Source organism: Capsicum annuum, chromosome 10 (genome assembly GCF_002878395.1).
Source record: "Capsicum annuum cultivar UCD-10X-F1 chromosome 10, UCD10Xv1.1, whole genome shotgun sequence".
Classification (NCBI taxonomy): domain Eukaryota; kingdom Viridiplantae; phylum Streptophyta; class Magnoliopsida; order Solanales; family Solanaceae; genus Capsicum; species Capsicum annuum.
In genome coordinates, this window is record NC_061120.1 from 40,725,679 (window position 1) to 40,744,054 (window position 18,376).

General features: G+C 37.0%; 1 non-coding gene across 1 annotated transcript; it reads right to left on the reverse strand.

Moving 5' to 3' along the window:
- Positions 1-13,351: 13,351 nt before the first annotated feature.
- On the reverse strand, positions 13,352-13,458 carry LOC124888322. Its single transcript, XR_007046449.1, has one exon. It is a non-coding gene; the product is annotated as a small nucleolar RNA R71 (small nucleolar RNA).
- Positions 13,459-18,376: the final 4,918 nt, after the last annotated feature.

Sequence of the window (18,376 nt, forward strand, 5' to 3'; positions counted from 1 at the left end):
ATCACATACATTTAAGTATGCACCGCATTGCTTATCACACATATTTAAGTATGCGCCACATTGATTATGACACACATTTAAGTATGCACTGCATTGCTTATCGCAAACCTATTCCAGTAGCCATGTGCGATTGGTTAGGCAGTGCACTCTACTTCACAAAGCCATAACTCCTTGCTCTGGTGTCAGATTTTGATGAAATTGGTATTGTTGGAAAGCTAATCAATTATATACAATTTGATAGGTTTTGGATGAAAAATTCCATGTATATTAGGTGATATTCATATTTAAAGTTAACCCATGTAGAATCAAATGTCAAACTTTGGATGAATCAATTGGTCTTAGCTCAACCTTGTTCTATGTCATTGCTATAAACATTTTCCACCTCTAAAATACTCCATAGGCTAGGATAATGATCATGCAACTTGTATTCATGTTAGAATCACATGGATTAGAGCTTAGATGAGCAGGAACGACGGTTTGAATTCTAGCACGAAAATACAGGGTATTACATTAATGCAGAGTACGGGCTCCCAAATGCTGACATGGGGTATTTTTGTGCTAAGGGATGTGAGCCAAGCTCCTGGATGGCTGATATCCTATTTCCTGGAAAAGTTGTCCCCTGGGATGCCACTATAAGAGATATTCCAATGAGTGACTTCAAGGCTGAAACAAGGTTGTGGCTAAACATTATCTATAGTAAGTTTTCTCCGTGAACTCATATGGATACTATCATATATGACCAGGCTTGGATGGTGGCATGTATTTTATCTGGCATTGCTCTAATGTAGGAGAGCTTGTGGTGTTAGAGTGGCAGTACTTCCAAACCCTTGGAGGTACTCATCTTCTATTTCTTTCTCTTATAACTGATCTATGTAAATATGCAGGAGTAGAAGAGTACACTACAGACACATGGTTGCACCCTGGATCCTTTGATACCCACTCAAATTCAGAGGCAAGGATACTTTAGTCTAAAGCAAAAAGAGAAGGATGGACTCTAGCAAATCATTCCAAGAAGACATAGGCTCTTGCAGACCCTCATCAACTACCCCCTTCGTTGATATATCTGTTGAGATATAGGGAATTAGGGAGATATTGTCCAGACTACCTCAAGGACCAAGAGAGTCGCACAGTCAGATTATGATGAATACATAGCAGAGTAAAAGAAGTAGAGCGCCATAGTAGCAAGCCTGGAGAAAGCCTATTCAGATCTAGCTTCCTCTTTCAGGGACCTTAAGCAGTTACATGAAAAGATGGTGAAGAGGGAAAAGAAAAGATCCAAATTCTTCAAAAAGTTGTGGAAGAGGTGAAAGGCATATTTAAGGCAATCAATCCCAACCAACCACTACCTTTACCAAGATTAGATAGTGAGGATGAGGCACCTATAGAATGGTCAGCTGATGATGCAGGCAGCAGTGGTGCCAAGTCAGTAGGGGAGGATAACTCGTGATGCGGATACAGGGAGCCCCTTATACTCTTGTATTCTTACACATGCAGTGCATACACTGCATTCATTTAAGTTGGGGGTGTGGTGGCCCCAAATTTTATATTGTTTGGTGTTATATTATCGGATATTTTTTTTGAGGATGTTTTGGATAATGTTTTTCAAGTTGTGTTTTGGATGCTGCATATTTGGTATACCTAGATGGCGCCCATGTTTTATGGATTATCATGTTTTTCTCTTAAGTTTTTAGTTTTTCTCTCAATATTTTAATTTTTATTATGGATATTAGTGATGCATGACTAGTATTTTAAGTGTGAGTTGTTGAGGCATTGGTGCAGGGGAATTCTGAGTACCCATAGCATAAATGTCAAAGATGCTAGGGAAGTCTGAGTACCTATGGTATTGTATTTTGTAAAAATTGGGATCACTTTATGCACCATTGGTGAAGTCTGAGTAGCCATATGGTTAGTTTGCCCATTTTGAGCCAAGATGTGAGACTAAGGCTTTGGTTGTATCCATAGGTTAGCAATTTTTGCATGGTGCCATTGTAAATCAAGAAACCCCCTCCATCCAAACGTTTTTGAAAAATCAAGGGCATGAATGTGAGCAATGCTGTAATAAATCCTTTTCTCTTTTTGTGGTTCCATAATTTTTTGACTTGTGAATGGTGATAATACTCTGATTGTGTCTTTCACGGGAGGTACATTTGAGCTCCATTGGCAAAATTTTGCATGTCGTGTATGGTGACCTACTTGATATTAATCTCTTGTACACTTACGTTATCTAGAACTTGCCCCATTAGTCTTCTAAAACTAATTTTGATTGTATGTGGTTGGAGAAATGATCTTAGGCCCTCTTTGTAATTTTGGAACCCACTCTAGCCTAAAAAGCCTTCCCATACATAATTGAAATCCCTAGTTATCCACTTTGAGCCATTGGACCTTTCTTTGGCAAACATATTACAAGTCGTAAACCATTCTTTCATCCCTCTTTCAAACCATACCCTTTTTGAATGAAAAAATATAATTTGTGGATAAACGACTAAGTTGGCGTGGTAAAGATCAATGGAAGTAATATTGGGGCCACAAAGTATTAGTGAAATGCCAAATATGCCTAAGTGTTGAAAATCAATGTTTAGAAAAAGAAAGGATCCCATAAAGAATGAATTGCACAAAAATGCAAGGAAATGGAAGTAAAAGAATAATGGTGAACAAAGGAAACAAAAGATAGGTTTTTAAAAAAAAAAAGCAAAGAAATAAAGAAGAGTGGCCCTTAGTCGAAAGAGAAGGGTTGTAAAGCGTGATGTAGATGTTCAAGGTAGGGTGTAGCCATGTTGTTCCTAAATTATATCCTCCCCTAACCTGAACCTTTATTATAACATTAGAAAGTCCTTTGAGATCTCTGATCATTTATTTTCTTTATAGTGGTGGTAGAAAATAGGGGCAGGCCCATGGCATGACACTCTTTGCATTAAGATTTCATTTGTGAGGGAAGAGTGTTGCACTTAAAATTCCTAATTACATATTATGTAGTTTGGTGCGTGGAAATTCTCTTTCTTGTGAGGACGACATGTAAAAAATTGAGGTGAGTGACTTTTGTCACCTTCGGAATAATGAGGCAAATGGAGCATGGTTTAGTTTTAATCAAAGGTGACCCACTTCTAGAGCATTGGGTTTTGTTGTTTGATTTTTCCTTAAAGTCTTATGCAGCCTTGAGTATTGCATTTTATAATAAGGGGTGTTGAGAAATTATCCTTGCATATGTGTGATGAGATACTTGTGGTTGAGATTCAAGTTGAAGTCGGTATGGCTTTTAAGGCATAAAATTTGGGCATAAATGATTATGTCTCATGGTAAGAGGTAGCATTGCTTGAGGACAAGAAAATGTTTAAGTTGGGAGTGTTGATGAGTAGTGATTTTACCACTCATTATTAGTTCACATTACCTTGTTTTAAATGAGTAAATGATTCATGACTGTGATTAAATGCACTAATATCCACTCTTTGCAGGTATAAGAGTTTAAAAGACAAAGAGATATGGAGTGGAGCTTGAACTGATAAAAAAAGGAGCAGAAAAAGAGCAGCTGAAGACCTGCAGAGAAGGAGCCTCAGTTACTGCGGTCGCGGTCCGTTGGTCATAATCTTAGTCAGTCAAGATGGTTAATCAACCACGATTGCAGAAGTTAAGCGCAGTCACGTAGCCGCAGTCGCAGCCCGACTTGCGTGATCGCGGCTTGACAGAAATGTTTAGCCTAAGGGCAATACTATAATTGCACGTGCTGATCCTAATTTGAACAAAGAGACTCAAACCATAGTTTGATGTATCATTCATTCTTTCACATTCCTTCCCCAATTTTTTAGGCTTTAGCTCTATACTTTGTAGCCTCTATTTTTGGAGAAGAAAATATTGTATAATTTTTGGGTGAAGAATACATTGGAGACTTTCTAAGTAGAAGATTTGCTCACTTCCATTGTTGATATTGTAGGAGAGGCATATTTGAAGTAACATTCACTTAGATCTGCAATAATTTATTTCAATGGAGATTATGGGTATATGTATGCTTATGTATCTTATGTGTAGCTAAATCTCCCTCTTGGGGTTATGTGTGAATAAGTGTTAAAGTGTGTGGGGGTTGTTATTACTAGCATCTATTTAGTAGTTCATGTTTATGGTTTCTACTGCTACTAATCTAGTTTGGTTGGGATTTAATGGGCAAAACCTCCAAATACCCATACGAGTTTGATGAGTGAAAGCTCCAAGCTATAGAAGGTTCAAGGTCATCTTTGAAAAAAGGGTTTTGGTGAACTTTAGGAAACCATATCATCCTCGAAAGAGGGATATTGGGACCAAAGCAATGATAGACAACTATGCATGTAGTTTGCTAAATTTTCACTATCTTAGATGTGAGGGTGAATGTGAGGTTGACTATGCCATGGGTATCATCCTAGAAATAGGGATGCCTAAATTGAGGTTGTGGTTACCAAATGTTGAACACACCTATTAGGTACTCGAAAGAATTAATGGGTTAAATTTTGGTGTTTTGTTGAAACATTAGCATCAAAATCTATAACCAAACCTACCCATATTTGATTTACTAAATTGATGTTGATAACTAGCTCTCATATGTCACTCCCTTACTAATGCATAATCCCAAGATCCGTGTACCATTGTTAAAACTCTTCGTAGCCTCGAATTTATACTAGAAAAACCCAAAAAGAAATATTATTGTAGGTAGTCATCTCCCCCATTTTATCTTCTTGTAACATTTTCTTGAATTTTACTTGTATCTATCATTTCAAATCAATTTAATGAGCACTCACATTACTCCTCTTGGATTCGACCCCGACTCCAAAGTTGGGTAAATATATTGAAAACGACCATCTTGCACTTAAATTGATGTGTAAGTTGAGCGTTATTAGTACTCACATGTATTACAACAATATCTCATCTCATTCATGTTCACTAGACCAATACCATAGTTCAACACACCATCAACAAGTGCCTAGACAATTCATTGAGACATTTTCACAAACACCTTATGTGCATGCCTTTACCAAGGCCAATTTCAAGGTAGAAATCATCAAGATTAGGGTTTCTCAAGACCCACATGTTAGACCAAATATAACAAGAACCCACACGTGCACAACGTCAACAATATCATGTACAAACACAAGTCTAAGAAAGAACACACATAACTCATCATTACGCATCAAACCCATAAAATTTTGATCTAAAAGACATCATTTATAAGTCTTAATCCATGTCTAAAACACCTGGTGCTTGAGTTAAAAACAAGGGAAAAAGTCACATACAAGCCATCACCAATAACATGTATAATCACAAGCTCAAGCAAGAACAAACATTATCATCATTGACAACAAAAACCCTCTTCATTTGATTTCAAAACCACCATGTACACTTACTAATCCAAGTGTGAAATACATGGTCTTTGAGTTATTTAACAAGGGAGAGAATTACATGCCTTAAGCAACTTGAATCACCAGAATATTAACTTCACTTTGCCTCTTGAAGACCACCCTTGAAACCCTGGCCTCCAATTCTTCACAAATGAGTTTGAGATAGTATTTTGGGTGTTTGATCTATCAAAAATGATAGTTTAGGAGGCTACAAGCACTTATTTAGTGAGGGGAATTAGTGTTTTAGGCATGTGAAAAGACCACAAGGCCTTCAACTAAAATCTAGAAAATGGCCGTCCAGGTACCCTAACTCGTACACTAGGCTCCTCCTAAGTCATCAACAATGGTTAGGGTATGATTTCAAACCATTGGGTCATATCCAATGGGTATGACTCATGCATTCAATCGCTCGTACCAAAAATAGTTCAGTCTACACCAAGTGCCACGCACTATATGACTTATATATGTATGACTCATACCTTTTAGTACGATTAAGGGAAGCCTAACTCATATAGTGGATAGTATGCTATCCTCCTAGGCTGATCAATGTATGAGAGGTAAAGGGAGAGACGGATACAACTCATATCCAAGGGGTACGACTCATGCCCCTAGTCGTACCTAGCTAAGTGACGCCAAATGATGAAATTTTTCAATGGTTCAAAGTCTAGGTGTTTCAATTCTCCCCCACTTAGATCATTCATCTACAAATGACTGGTAAGGCATGCATAAACTCAAGTTAGCATATTATCACCTATCAAACTAATATTTAACAAAGCATACAATAAGGATACAACACACATCATGATCATCATCAGTGGACTATTCATTTTATTGGCTTCGGGATTCATACCCATTATTTATAAAAAACACTTAATTAATTTGAAGCTTAGGGATTGAACCCATTCTCTATCAAAGACATACATCAAATCTAGAAGATTAACACATACCTCCATCATGAGTTTTCAGAATGAAAAATGAATGTGGATACTTGGACTTCATGTCCTCTTTCGCCTCCCAAAGAGCTTCCTCGGACTATTGGTTCCTCCATAGAACCTTCACCGAAGCCACTTCTTTCATTCATAATCAGTAAACTTGATGATCCAATATCTTTACCGAGATATCCTCATAGGACAAAGAGTCCGAAATTCCAACATCCTCAAAGGGAACAACCGAGGAAGGGTCACCCACAAATCTTCGTAACATAGTGACATACAAAACCGAGCGAATGGAGTTTAAACTAGAAGGCAACTCCAACCCATAGGCAATCTTGATAACCCATTTTCAAAATTAGATAGGGACAAAAATAATGGGGACTAAGCATCCCTATTTTACCGAATCTCATCATTCCCTTCATGGGAGAAACCTTCAAGAATACCTAACTGCCAACACTAGACCCTAAACCCCCTACGCCTTACACCTGCATAGGAATTTTGGTGACTTTGAGTGGTTTTCAACCTCTCATGAATCACCTTCACCTTTTCTAAGGCTTGGTGAACTAAATTGGGGTCGAGCAACTTTCCCTCACCAATTTCATACTACCCAATAGGAGATCGACACCTCCTACCATACAATGCCTCAAAAGAGGCCATGCCAATGCTAGAGAGCAAATTCGATTCAACTTATAGCTTCCTGGAGACACACCACAATGAGCCTAGTCTAGCCATACACAACTTCTATATTCAACCCTAACCAAAACTTAAAAAGAGTTAGCTTAAGCCATCGGGCTATATTCCTTACATCTATCCTGAACACTAGTCTGCTCCATTACCATTACAATATGCAAACCATAAGTAGACGACATAGGAAAACTATAACCAACTATATAGCCAAAATCACCAATATACGATTGAAAATTGAAAACCATAACACCACTATGCCATAAAACAATTCACCCACATGCCTTCCAAAACCTTTTAAGCACCCAACACGACTATTGGTATATCTGCTAACCGCAACACTAAAGCCTACCTCTCTATACTGCGGTATGATTTATCCTTCCTAAGATCTATCACCCTCTATTATTTTCACAAAAGTTTTCATCTGCCACTCCTTTCCAAAACATTAGTTCTAGAAGTTGTCCTAGAATCTCCCTCACTTAGGGACTTCTATGTTTCCCTATTTTAAAATATCACCATGTTCCTCGAGCCACTATTACCCCAACATAAGAAGGACCACGGAGGAACTAAAGCACATGAACCACTTATTCCACTAAAGGCAAGAACCTCAAAATAAACATGACACCATAGGCATGAAGGGTTTCATAGAAAACACCTAGGTCATAAATAAGACCTATCCTAACACAACATACCAAAGAATGAGTCCTTAGCATTGGATACAAAAATGTATGCAAGATACGAACCTTAGACGTAAGTGCTAATAGAATGCCTTCCAAACTAGTAGAGCACCCTCTCGATCGAGGTAGGAGAGAATCACTAGAGTATATAACCCGACCTTCCCTTTGGGACAACTGTTAGAAGAAAATTTAAGATCAACCTTCGACCTTCCTGTTAATACGCCAATGAGCACAACACTCTACTCTAATAGGTATCACTAAGGAGGTATACTACACTAGGGACACCTTGTCCTTCTATACCCAAAATCATTCTATAAAGAGGGAATAAGAGTTGGACAAGCATTTAAAACAAGACCAATCCCACACTCAACCTCTCTATTCATCAAATCAAAGAATGTCACGGGGGCATTGGTCAACCCAAAGGACATGATTAATAACTCGTAGTGACCATACCGAGTTCTAAAGATAGCCTTAGGGATATCCGCTTTGCCAACCTTACGTTGATGATAACCCAAACTAAGATCAATTTTAGAGAAAAACTTCACACCTTGAATTTGATCAATCAAATCATCGATTCTAGGGAGAGGATAATTATTTATTATGGTCACTTTGTCTTATAGATAATAATTAATGCACATACGAATGAAGACATCCTTTTTGCATACGAACATCATGGGAGAACTTTAAGGAGACATACTAGGACGACTTTCTGAAATAAGATCAATGCCAAGATCAATTTCCCTATCGGTAGAAATGCTGGAAGTATCACCAGGGAAAACATCAGGAAATTTATTGACCATGAGAATGGGCTCTAGGGAAGAACCTTCTGGGTTAGAACCTTTAACTTGGACCAAATAATACAAATGCCCTTTTGAGATTAACCTATGGACTCTAAGATACACAATGAATCTCTCTTTAGGCACCAAAGAACCACTTTCCCATGCAAGGACCGACTCATTAGGGAATATGAACATGACCCTACAGGTTTGACAATCTAAGGAAGCATAACACAAATGTAATCAATCCATCCTCAAGACAATATCAAAATCAACTACACCCAACTTTATCAAGTATACAAGAGCTTTTCTACCACTAACATATACCACACACCCTTATAGACCCTCTTAACAACCATGGAGTCTTCTATCGGGGTAGAAACAAAAAAGGAAACTGAAAGACTCTTAGGACCAAAAACCAAGATGCATAGTCACATAGAGGGTCATGTAAGAAAGAGTAGATCCTAGGTCAACCAAACAATACACATCATGGGAAAAAAGTTTCAATATACCCACATCAGTATCAGAAGGTGCCTCGAGCTCCCAAGGGATAGTAAGAGCATTGAGATGGTCCCAACCAATATCAAAGCTAAAAGCGGCACCCCTAGGTGTAGAAGCTAGAAAAGTGGCAACCAGTACCTTTTTTTCCCAAGAAGCAATCCATATGGGACACTCTCATTGCATGTGACCTACTTGAACATATTTAAAACACTGATTCTTTCCTTTCTCGTAACAACTATGGTATGATCGACCGAAAAATTAATAAGGAAGATAGCTGAATAAGGATTGGGCCCTTTTAACCTGATATTGGGCACCTTGTACCCTATGAAAATTACTAATTTGAAAATACCTGCCTCCCAATGGGTTCGGGTAGGGAGCACTAGCTACGGAATGGAGGCTAGGATCCAGCCAATACTTTCTCTTGGACCACTTTCCATCAACCAAAGCCAACAGAGAAAAGGAGTGACAAAACCTGACATTTTGAGGTGACTGAGGAGAAGTGTCACCCACTAAAGTTGGGTTAGTGGGAACAGGTGGAACCCTTTGATGACAGTAAAATGCCACGACCCTTGTACAGGTCTGAAACCAAAAAATTGGATAAGCTTTGTCTATCTTTCCCTCAGTCAGGATAGAAGAGCTTACCTGATTGTCAGATCTTCTTGGATACATGATCTAAAAGAGGAGCAAGCAGGAATTAGAGGAATCTAAAACCTTAGACTCTATATAGGTTGATATTGGAACACAAGAAAGGGAAACATTCCTAAATGTCTCATAGCCCCTCTCTTATAAGTGTAGCATACTTTACACCCATAAAAGAGACTCTACTTGACACCACTTTGTGGACTCCAAACTGACCATAAACCTGGCTCTGATACCAACTTGATATGCCTCAAAATTAGGCCATGTCGTGTGGGAATCTCAAGCCTAATTTGGACCAAAGATCACCCCGTCAACCTAACCTAACCATCTATTCAATTCATAAGTGTTGGATGAACTCTGACAAAATATCAAAGTAGCAGAAAATAAAGCTAATAGTTAATACTTAGAAAATATATAACATTTCATTAATGCCAACAATATATCGATATACCCAAGTCCATTGTCATCCATAAAGCCTCTAACAAAAAGATGTCAATAATATGTCGGGACATGCTCCCGAAAATAGCTAAATACCAAGTCTATACAAGACTATGACTTAAAAGTAAAAGACTATGAAATGTATGCCTTCCAGAGAATGGAAGCTCACCACTTCAATGACAATCACACGATCCGCTGGAACACTTGGTCACTGTGTAGAAAAAGAAGAAGAAGCTCTAAAACCTTTTTTGTGTGGGGACATAGCATCCAGGGATGGTTAGCGGTTGGAGCGCTAGCATATAAGTCATAAAAACGGATAAAATAGGGCATTTGTTAAATCCAAGTCAAACCATCGTATGTAATCAAATTTATATTAGTATAAGCATATATGAAGATACATATACATATATAACATTCTAAATCATGGCTGAAGTCATAACAATCATTCTCAAAGTATTCATTTATGAGACATGGAGAGAAGAACTTTCAAATTTTCACCTAACCAATTTTTGAACCTTAAACTTCTCTGTTACATTATTCAAGGGAACCTGGACCTTAAACTAACTCAAACCATCTCAACCAATTTAACCAATTCATTAAAAAAGGGGATCGAGCCATGGGAAGCTTTTTTACCAGGCGGGGGGACTCTAACCATAAGATTTTTTATTAGATGAGGGACTATAACAAAAAGCCATATCATTGTGCAAGGAACTCTGACCACTAACCTTTTCATTGGATGAGGGACTTTAACCATAAGCCATATCATTGAGCGAGAGACTCTAACCATAAGCCTTTTCATTGGGCGAGGGACTTTAACTAAGAGCCATATCATTGGGCGAGGGACTCTGACCACAAGACTTTTCATTGGGTAAGGTACTTTAACCAGAAGCCTTTTCTTTTAGTGACATTTGAACTCTTAGCCCCCTTTAGCTTATGCATTAACGTCTATATAATTCATTTCAACATTTAAGAATTTGAACCATTTACACACATCAACACCATACAGGACTATATGGTCTTCATAGAAGTATTCATCGATTGACCACTTTATTAGACCAATGCCTTAATTCAAATCATCATTCAATTCAATCGGTGGTCATTATGACCCTTACTAGCCCATTCATTCCTCATTAATATTTCTATACCACACTAAGTTCCATACATAATTTCAAGTTCATATTTAGGAAATTTAACCCCATTTTAGCCATTACACCATCTAAAGTCATAAACTAACCCATTACATGATTAATAAGGTTCTTACCAACCATTTACCAAGCATTCGCAGTTATTATGACTCAATACATGGTCAACAAGGACTTTACCAATCATTTACTAAGTAATCACATGCATTACAATAAAATATCATCTCATTCATGTTCACTAGACCAATACTATAGTTCAACACACCATCGACATGTGAATAGACAATTTGAGACATTTTCACAAACTCCTTATATGCATGTTTTTACCAAGGCCAATTTTAAGGTATAAATCATCTAGATTAGGTTTCTCAAGACCTACATATTATAACATATACAAAAATCACCAACATATGCGCAACATAAACAATGTCATGTTTAAACACAAGTCTAAGCAAGAACGCACATAACTCGTCATTATGCATCAAATCCTTAATATTTTTATTTAAAATACATTATTTTAAGTCTTAATCTATGTCTAAAACGCATGGTGATTGAGTTAAAAACAAGGGAAAGAGTCATATACAATCCATCACCAATAACATGTATAATCATAAGCTCATGCAAGAACAAACGTTATTCATCATCGACAATAAAGACCCTTTTCATTTAATTTCAAAACCACCATGTACACTTACTAATCCAAGTGTGAAATACATGGTTTCTGAGTTATTTAACAATGGAGAGATTTAAATGCCTTAAAAAACTTGAATCACCAAGAATATTGACTTCAATTTGCCTCTTGAAGACCACCCTTAAAACCCTAGCCTCTTGAGAAATGAGTTTAAGAGAGTATTTTGGGTGTTTGATCCATCAAAAATTCATGTTTAAAAGGCTAAAAACACTTATATAGTGAGGGTACTTAGGGTTTTAGGCATGGGAAATGACCAAAATCCCTAAGCTAAAAACTAGAAAATGGCATCTAAGTGGTTACGACTCAATTAAGGGACCCATACCCTAGGGTACGAGTGGTACCTTTAATCATACCCGAGGATCCTCCTAGGTCATCAACACTGGTTACCATATGATTTCACACCACTGAGTTGTATACAATGGGTACAACTTATTCCCTCAATCATATATAATACTCCTACCAAAAATAGTCCACTCTACACTAAGTGATAGACTATACGACTTATCTAGGTATGAATCATACTTTTAGGTATAATTAAGGGAAGCCTAACTCATATAGTGGATAATATTCTATCCTCCTAGGCTGCTCAAGGTATGAGAGGTTAGGGGAGAGAAGGATACAACTTGTATCTAAGGGGTACGACTCATGCCCCTAGTCGTACCTAGCTCAGTGACACCAAATGTTGAAATTTTTCAATGGTTCAAAGTCTAGGTGTTTTAGTCCTGGAGAAAGATGTGGAAAATTAACCTCGTGACATGGCCTAGTGGAAAAACTCGACAGTTTTGTACTCTTATAAATAGGATACTTATACTTGATGTTATATACCTTAGACATCTTTAAAACTTGGAGAGGGGCTAGAAAATACTTCAATTAGGGTTCTTCTTCTCTTACTTTTTCTTTTCAATGGATTTTATCATGTATTTTATAATCTTGATTATGACTATGTCCATTAGTAGCTAAACACCCCCTTTCCGGGGTTAAGTCTAAGAATATGTTTACTTTCGCTTTGAATTGAGTTTGTTTGGATTAATTATCATATTTGGTTGTTTTTTATCCTTTTTTAAATATTTAAAGGAGTACATAATCTTAGAATACATATATTGTCGACCTTATAATCTCGGGAGGGGGAACAAAAAGATAGAATATAGGGATAAATAGAGTAAGGTTCTTATTCTTTTATAAAATAACAAATTTGACCTCCCTTTTTAGAAACTGGCTACTAGAGGTAACTTTGAGCTGAAACTAAACATGATGAAACTTTTGATCAGTATTGGACAGTTTGCCGGGCTTTCATATGAAGATCCACAAGTCTATCTGCGGAACTTTCTTGAGATCAGTGATAGATTAATCCCTATGGGTAAGTCAACTGATTATGTTAGGCTGGAACTATTCCCTTTTTACTATTGGGGGAAGTAAAGAAGTGGTTGAATGCTGAGCCGGTAAGTTTAATCACAACTTGGGATGACTTAGCCTAGAAATTTCTCAACCGATTCTTCCCATCTGGAAAGACTACAAAACTGCACAATGAGATTGCGTGCTTCAAACAGAAGCCAGATGAGAATTTATATCAAAAATGGGAGAGGATCAAAGAACTTCTTTGGGACTATCCACATCATCAACAGTCCAATGAGGTACTATCTCACACTTTTGTTGAGGCACTTGATCATAACACGAAAATTTTGCTAAATTTAGCTATAGGTGGTCAAGCTTCAGAGTTGACTTATGATGAGCTATATACTTTGTTGAACCAGATTGCACAAGGAAATCCTGAGTGGCATTCTGACTCAATAAGTGCAACAAAGAAAGTTGTGTTGTGTTAGAGATGGAACAATTTACTTCCTTATCAACTAAGCTTGCTGCTCTATAAAATTATAAAAGCAATATGAAGTTGGGAGTTATGCAACCTACAACCATAACCACAAACTGTAGGTTAGTGTGAGGTTTGTGGTAACAGTGGGCATTCAATGACTATCTATGCTACATATCTTGAGTCTGTGATATTCGTAGGCAATGTTCAAAGGCTAAATTATGGAAACACCTACAATCTAAAGTGGAAGACTCGGCCACCAAATCCATCATGAAACAACCAGCAATAGCGATTTCAACAACCAAAAGTTAAAAAGAATTAGGCCACAACTCAGACTAATAATGTGGAAGTGATGTTAAAACAACTTATAGCTTTTCAAGCACAGTTGGAAGCAGATATGAAGAGTCAACAGGCTGAAATAAAAAGTTAACAAACAGCTACAAGGAGCTTGGAGTTGTAGATAGATTAGATAGCAGCAACACAGAACACCACGCCTCAAGGTGGTTTGCCAAGTGATACTGAAAATCCTAAACAAGTAATGGCAATCACTTTGAGAAGTGGTAAAAAGTTGAATGAAGAACCTTCAAAGAAAACTAAGGAGATAGATATTGAGTTGATTACCCTACAGGTATCCAAGAAAGTTTTTGAAAATTTAAGGAAGTTTGAGTACTCAAAAACTAAAGTTGTTGAACAGGAGAAAGAGAGACTACCACCACCTTTCCCACAGAGGCTTAGAAAAGAAAATGAGGATGCATGATTCAAGAAGTTCTTTGACATATTCAGAGAGCTTCATTTTAACCTTCTTCTTTTAGATATTTTGCAGGGAATGCCAAAGTACGCTAAGCACTTAAAGGATACGGTCACTAACAAAGTCAAGATGCAAGATATTAAGACAGTAGTACTCACTAAAGAGTACAACTCTGTGGTGATGCAAAAGATGCCCAAAAGGCTTAAAGACCCTGGAAACTTCACCCTTTCTATTTAAATTGGGAATAGTGAAGAGGTCTGCACACTTAGTGACTTAGGGGCAAGCATCAATTTGATGCCCCTTTCTTTATTCAACACTTTGGGCGTGGGGAAGACGAGACAGAGCTCTGTCTTACTGTAACTGACAAACGGCACGATAGACCATCCTGAAGAAGTCATAGAAGATGTTCTCATCAAGGTTGGTAAGTTTATTATTCCTACTGACTCTATTGTTTTAGATTTTCAGGTAGATAAAAACATTCCAGTTATCTTGAGATGTCCATTCTTGGCGACGGGAGGAGCATTGATAGATGTAAGAGAGGTAAATCTCACAATAAGGATGGACAATGAAGAGTCAATTTTCAAAGTATAAAAACCACTCAGAACACTATCCTACTACAAATATTTATGCATCATTATAGTAATTGAAGGGGATAAGTATGGGGTGGTGGAGTCTATTCCACAAAAGACCTTTTTGGACTTCTTCATTGATCTGCCAAAGCCTCAAATACCTTAGCCCAAAATAATGCAGATTGATGAGCCTTAAAAGGCTAGCATTGATAAAGTTGTTGACCTTGAGATTTTTCACTTAAGAGGTTAAAAGGAATGAGAATATGGCCTCTGAGTAGGAGCAAAAGAATGAAGGAAAATAGATGAATTGATGTGGGTCATGTCGTGACACTAAATCAGGCACTGCTTAGGAGGCAACCCACGTTAATGTAGGTTTTTATTTTTAGTATTTTAGTGTTTACTTCACTAGTTTTTTATTTTTTTTTTGAGTTACAAGTTGATGGGAAGTCTGAGTACCAGAAAACCTGAGCTAAGAAGCATGTCAAAGACTAAGTGTGGGGTTCCCCGGACCCCCTTGATATATAAAGATGCTACTACAGACCCCCTTGATATATAAAGATGCTACTAACTAGGCGTAGAGGCCCCAGAGAGTATTTCTATATCTGCTTTTAAAAGTATACTTTGGAACAAAGTAGATTTTTAAGTGTGGGATGGGGAAATTCCTTATTTTAAGAGTAATTTTAAAAATTTTTATGTTAGGAATAAGTGTGGGGTGTTCTTGTAGGCGCTATATTTGACTACATGATACAAGTTTTTTTGGTTGTAAAGAGCATTTTGATTGTGTGAATGACTACTTTTTAGACTCCTAGGCTATGATTATAAGTCTTGTACTTGTTGGCTTAATTTGAATTCATGTGGTTGTTTGGTTAAGAGTCTATGATGTTTCCACTTGAGTTGAGCATGTGCCATGTGCGTGTAAGGTTGTTGTGTATTTCTTGTTGTATGTGATATCTAGAACTTTCTTGGTGTGTATATAAAGTGAAATAAAGAATGTGGGTTTTGGAGATAATATAGGCATTTATTTAATAACCATGTTTCATACCTTCTTTTGACTGACCTTTGTGCATAATCCTAGTTAGCCCCATTGAGCCTTTAACTTTTTCTTTGGAAGCCTTATACATATCCAATCCCCTTCTTTCATTTACCTTAATTTGATCCAAGCTCCTAAGCGCTTTAGTGTAAACTTAATTAAGTTAAGGAGTTGAAAATTCAAGTAGGAAAAAGGTGAAATTGAAGCTCCAAAGTGATAGTTATTGGTTTGTAAAAATTGTTGTGTTATAGTTGGGAGTTAGAGAAATTTATGCTAAATAAATTCCCATTTTAGCCTAGTTATGTTACAGTGAATCTATTTTGGCCCTGGTCCTCTTTGGACATTGTTCACCTCAACTAAGGCAATTGCTTAAGTTGAGGGTGGCTATTACAGGGGTGCATAATGTACAATGATTGTGAAGAAGGGTAAAATTGAATGATATGTACATAGCATACTCCCACCATAGTATATGAGAATGACCTTAATGAGATGGGGCAAAACAAAAGATTTGGGTAGACACAAGTGGTGTAAGTTGGTTGTTAGAGATTGGTCTTAATTGAAAAATGTGATGTATTAAAGTGCTTAGGGAAGATAGTCACTATTCTTGGCCAAAATAGCTCCTACCCGTCCCTTGATAATGCTCAAATCACACTCTTGAAAGGGTGTAAGCAATCGTTGTCAATATAAAACCCAACTAGGTTGGGGTCGAATCCCACAGGGAATAGGGTGTGAACTTCAATTTGTTTATGAAATTCTTTACTGATAGTTTAATGTTTCCGAAGATGGGGGTTTAAATTTCATAGAAATTCAGTTGTCACTTTCAATATTTTAGTGTTGTAATCAATATAAATGAGAAACCAGAGTTATGTTCACCATAGGTATTGGGAGTTAAAAATACTAGGTAATGCTTGGGATTCTTGGAGTAAGTAGAAACAGCAAAGTATCCTTGACTATGATACTTACTGACTTATCTCTCGACCTCACCAGACAATTTATTATCTAATTCTCTCGAACTTAGATAACTTATCTATTTCCAATAGGATGTTATCTCAGGTAGATTAATCCAGTTACGGCATCAATCATTAAATAGAAGGTTGGTAGCTTCCGAGTCCCTATTGATAATTCACGACCTCTAGTCTATTTCTCCGTTAGAAGAAAATAAAACCTAAGGCATAATCTAATGTTTGTAAACACTAGATTTCAGTTAAAACAACAAAATTTCAAGATGTTCTACTACTCTTTGAATCCGTTAAACACCTAGTATCATATCAAACCCTAATCCATGGATCCCATAACTCCGGCTAATGAAATTAGCTTCTCATGATTTTATGAACGAAATAACAAGTTGAATTCATGATGATAAGGATCAACTTATGAATGGATGAAAAAAACAAGTAGTTCCTTTAATTTAATCACAAGGTGGAAGACCAAAAATTGTTGATAAGAAACAAGAAGAATAATTGATGAAAGAGAGAAATGCACGTCCCTCTCTTCTCAGAGTTAATGTTTGATAGATAATGACCAATTCCTTTTTAAAAACACAAAAACAAGTCTTTAAATAGTCAACCCTAATTATGGAAACAAAATTAAAGTTTCAGTTTTTTCTTCAGATTAGACGATGATGCTTTTGACGGCGTGTCAGACACCTGACGACGTGTGTGAAATATCGTCAAAGGTTCCAGTGAATTGTCATCTTCTGAATCTTTAGATGGTAATCCTAATGGCGTGTCAAAGATCTTGGAGGCGCTTGCAAACTGGCGTCACACTTCACTGGAAATCAGTATACTCTGCCCTCTGGTTGATGGCAATTTTTATGAGATGTCAAATATTTGACGGCCCTTCTGAATTATCGTCATAGTTCTTCTAATCTTCTAAGGTTCTGTCTAATCTTGATGGTGACTTTAACTGCCTTCCCATGTATGACGACTCTTTAAAATGATCGTCAGATACATTTCAGCTTATTTTCACCAGATTTTAACTATTTTATTCTTATTTCCTTTGGTTTCCTCCCTGATCACTTTTATCTGCATTAACACACAAAAACGATCAAAAACAACAAAAGTTGCTTAAGACTTCGTAATTATTTAGAGTTAAAAGCTTCAAATGTGTTAGCATTGGCTCACACATCAACACCTTCAACTTAAACAATTGCTTGTCCTCAAGCAACCAAAACATAACTAGGAGTAAACAAAGTACAATTCGGTAGCCAACTACTCTTATCAGTTCAGAATACATGCACTATCTCCATGATCAATCAAAATAAAATCAACTGTGTGTAATATTTGGAAACACCCATGTAACTTACATGTATCTAGATATGGTAAAAATCTCAGCAATAACAGCCTATCACATACCCAAATTACATTATCTGAACAAAGCAGTTAA